Raw genomic sequence first — 5,000 nt, forward strand, 5'->3', positions numbered from 1 at the left:
TCCATTCCCCCCCCCTCTCTCTCTCTCTCTCTCTCTCTCTCTCTCTCTCTCTCTCTCTCTCTCTCTCTCTCTCTCTCTCTCTCTCTCTCTCTCTCTCTCTTCTCCTCTCTCTCTCTCTCTCTCTCTCTCTCTCTCTCTCTCTCTCTCTCTCTCTCTCTCTCTCTCTCTCTCTCTCTCTCTCTCTCTCTCTCTCTCTCTTCGAATCCTTTTGAATTCAGAGTCTGGCCGCTGCATGGTCCAGACAGCTGCGGCAGTGTACCGTCACTCCCGACATGCGTTGCCGGTATAAGACACATGCGTGGCTGGTTAAAACTCACCCGTGGCTCCCGACATGCGCCCTGTGAGGTTAGGGTTAGGGTTTGGGGTATAGGGTGTCGGACTAATGTGGAAACACTGCCGCGGCTGTTATCGGCAGATGGCGGCGACGCCACGGATGGCGCCGCTGCCGGAAAATGCGCTCGACCCCTCTCCCCTTCTGGGGGTCACTGGCTCCCTCTCCCCTTCTGGGGGTCACTGGCTCCCTCTCCCCTACTGGGGGTCACCGGCTCCCTCTCCCCTTCTGGGGGTCACAGGCTCCCTCTCCCCTACTGGGGGTCACTGGCTCCCTCTCCCCTACTGGGGGTCACTGGCTCCCTCTCCCCTTCTGGGGGTCACTGGCTCCCTCTCCCCTTCTGGGGGTCACTGGCTCACTCTCCCCTTCTGGGGGTCACTGGCTCCCTCTCCCCTTCTGGGGGTCACTGGCTCCCTCTCCCCTTCTGGTGGTCACTGGCTCCCTCTCCCCTTCTGGGGGTCACTGGCTCACTCTCCCCTTCTGGGGGTCACTGGCTCCCTCTCCCCTTCTGGTGGTCACTGGCTCACTCTCCCCTTCTGGGGGTCACTGGCTCCCTCTCCCCTTCTGGGGGTCACTGGCTCCCTCTCCCCTACTGGGGGTCACTGGCTCCCTCTCCCCTTCTGGTGGTCACTGGCTCCCTCTCCCCTACTGGGGGTCACTGGCTCCCTCTCCCCTACTGGGGGTCACTGGCTCCCTCTCCCTCTCAGATGGGGGAAAACGCTTGAGAACCACTGCCTAATTAAAAGGGCCTGAGTGTGGAGATAGGACGAGGACAGGCTCCATGACGGTCCGTGCTCGTGACAGGAGCCCCCATGGTCAGCATGATGAGGGAGATAGGTGTGTGTGGGGGGGGGCGGATGAGTAAAGTCCATCTGACATGGCGATGAGGTCTGACCTTTTCTAGGATGAGAGTGGGAGAGTGTACGGGCCACACACACACGCTCACACACACACACTCACAGCCCTGCAGCAGTGCGTGTATGTGTGTATGTGTGTGTATATGTGTGTATGCGTGCGTACGTGCGTGCGTGCTTGCGTGCGTGTGTATGTGTGTGCTTGTTTATGTCTTCATCCAATCAAGTCTGATATGCCTTCAGGCATGACATCTTTTCAATATATTCTTTATCAGTAGCAGAAAAGTAGCAGTCTCTCTCTCTCTCTCTCCTCATCTTTAATTTATTGTAGATGACCAAACTTCAGTGTCTCTCTTTGTGACCTTTCTCTTCTCCATCTACGACGGATGTGAGTCTAATTGCTAATTAATTTAAAATCTGTTATTTTAAATGAGTCTGCCTCAGTACAGATCATGACAGTGAGAGAAACAGTACAACAGCAGCCAAACGCCCAACTCCCTGCCTCTGTCAGCATCAGCAGCAGATGCCAGTCATCCTCACACTCACTCCACTGCACCCTATCCTGCATGGAGAAGGAGGGGATTAACCCATTTTGGACTAAAAAAAGGCTTCTAAATCCTAACATTTTCTATGTCAGTGGTGCTCAACCTTTTTCATGTCAAGGACCCCCAGAATTATCTCTATTGGGCCACGGACCCCCATTTCAAAATATGTAGTTCCAGGGACCCCCCAGAAGCCAATATTTTAGTTAAAAATGTTTCCTCGGAAATATATATTCAAAGATTTGCACCACATTTTTACGACTTTTCAAAAATAGCAGACCTACAAGCTCGTAGCGCGCCACTCGGTGGCGTGCTATGAGCTTGTAGATCTGCTATTTTTCAATAGCTAAAGCATGACATAATGCTATAAACACCAAGAGGGGTTCCCACCCAAAATGGGTTAAGCAGCCATCACAGAAGAGATGTATACGGGCATATTGTCTCTGGGAAGAAGTTACATGCATTTTGTTTACCGAGACACAGTTCTTGCATCACGTTGGATGCTGTGATCAAAGAAACCTTTGCTCTCGCTGACTGCAGAGGGAAAGTGAGTACAGTATATATATACCATGCTTACACACACACGCACCGATCCGCACATGCGCAAGCACGCACGCATGCACACACACATGCACACGCGCATGCACACGGCAGGTTGGAAGAAACTGGTCCCATGTAAACAAAAAGGCTGAGGTTGAAAGAGCCTCCATGAAAGTACGAGACACATTGCAAACCAAGCTGTTTTAGACAACACGCTGCCTATAGCAGACATCAAAGGTATACCGGAATTCACAAACATCTCTGCATGCAACAGCAGGTACTGTACACAGCAGGTACTGTACACAGCAGGTACTGTACACATACAGCATTGATTTAAGCTTTAACAACGATTTATTTTTTGTATAAAAAAAAAAGTAAAGTATTGAGTAATAAAGATAAAAGAAAACAATCAATTGAAAACAAGTGTATTACAGATTTATGTTGAGTGGTCATTGATGAAGAAAAATATGATTGTACTAGTTACTAATTTAAAATAAATAGTACTGTAGATACAAGCTTTTCCATTGCCCTGAAAGGTAACGGTTTAGGACATACAAGGTTTCTACCTGACAGTGACAGTACGTCACATGCAAATCGTCGATGTCATGCAGAAACCTCCTATCTCCACATTTTTAACTTTTTCTGTTTTCTTTGCTGGGGTACTGCAAGGGGCTGCCCCCTTCCTCTGGGGTGCTGCAAGGGGCTGCCCCCTTCCTCTGGGGTACTGCAAGGGGCTGCCCCCTTCCTCTGGGGTGCTGCAAGGGGCTGCCCCCTTCCTCTGGGGTGCTGCAAGGGGCTGCCCCCTTCCTCTGGGGTACTGCAAGGGGCTGCCCCCTTCCTCTGGGGTACTGCAAGGGGCTGCCCCCTTCCTCTGGGGTGCTGCAAGGGGCTGCCCCCTTCCTCTGGGGTGCTGCAAGGGGCTGCCCCCTTCCTCTGGGGTACTGCAAGGGGCTGCCCCCTTCCTCTGGGGTACTGCAAGGGGCTGCCCCCTTCCTCTTCGTCATAGTCCTGGACTATGCACTAAGGAAGGCCATCAGTGGACGAGAGTAGTATCTTGGGCCTCACACTAACACCAAGGAGGTCGAGACGACACCCCACAGTAGGCTATAGTCCTGACAGACCTGGACTGTGCAGAAGACATCAGCCTGCTCTCTGACCATGTGGAACAAGCTCAGGACCTCCTGAACAGAGTGGAGTCAGAGTGTGCCAAGGTTGGCTTATAGGTTATCACCTAAAACATCCCATCGGAACATCCACCTCTGACAACAACAGAAGGCACTGCTCTGAAGGAAGTCAAGGATTTCAAGTACCTTGGGCTCATGGGTCAACTCAATGGAGCAAGATCTTAAAGTGACACTTGGAGGGCCCTGAACGGCATGGCCAGTGTTTGGAACTCCAACCTCCGCCGTCAAACCAAACTCAGCTTTGGTGGAGTCTGTTCTTCTATACGGCAGTGAATGCTGGACCCTAAAACCAACCCTTGAGTCTCTAGACGGGTGCTACACCAAAATGTTGCTTGCAGTGCTTTACATCAGAAAAAATCACACCCGTGTGAACTGAGTGGTGCAAGGTCTTATATAGCCTGATCAGCTGTGGTCACTGACGTAATGTCAGTGACATAATGTATCATTCCGGCCAATCACAATGCACCATGCTCATTCTTTGGTACGAACAGACAGACGGACAGACGGACAGACAGACAGACAGACACGTAAACTAACAAAGCCAGTTGTAGGAGTGGTTTACACCACTCAAAAATATACCAACAAGAATCTGTATGAGGGAAGATCAAGGGTGAGGCAGCAAATAGCAGCTATAGGAGAATGAGACTAGCAGGACACTGACAAAGACACCAAGAGCTGCCATGCAGCCAGTGAATTAGTGCTGTTGGAAGCCCCACACAGGCACCCGACATCCCACATTAACATACTGTAGGTGGATGTACTCAAGAAAGACGCAGGAGCACAAAGTACCAATTAAGAGCTGGTCAGACGTATAGAAAACCGGGATGACATAGAAGCGACGATGGAGGGCTCGTCTGAAGACGACCTAGTCCTAGATAGAGAGAACGCCCTGTTTGATCACACAGCGTCACACAAAAGCATCAAAAGTACAGTATAGAGTAGATCTGCTACTTTTGATGGTTTTGAATGTGAATCCTGGAAAGTAACAGTTTTGGACACATGAGGTTTCCACCCGACAGAGACAGAATATATTATGCATAGGTTCATAGGTATTATGCACACAACTGGACATAGACAAGTGAAGTCATGCATCTTTCACCCTCTCTCTCTCTCTCTCTCTCTCTCTCTCATTCTTTCTCTCTCTCCCCCACGTGTTTTGCGCGTCAGCGTTCATTTCTCTTTCCATACATCTTCCGTGGGCCATTTTATACACAAGCAAGGGCATTTTCAAGCATTAATCAGGCTTTTAGGCGGCCAGTCCATGCGTTAAAAAGGTTATTTGCCTAATAGATAAAGAGGGTGTAGTGAATTAGTCAACGAGGCCCCCGCGTTCCGCCATAGCTGCAAAGAGCTCTACTGGTTAAACCCCTGACCCCCCCCCCCCCCCCACCCCCCTCCCGCACCACAGACCACTTAGAGGAGCAATAGATGGAGAGAGAGAGAGACTTCATGTATATCACATGCTTCTAAGAATGAGAAGGAACAGAGCTACACACACACACACACACACACACACACACACACACAGACACACACACACACACACACA

This window comes from Electrona antarctica (assembly GCF_951216825.1).
Source record: "Electrona antarctica genome assembly, chromosome: 7".
Taxonomy (NCBI): Eukaryota; Metazoa; Chordata; class Actinopteri; order Myctophiformes; family Myctophidae; genus Electrona; species Electrona antarctica.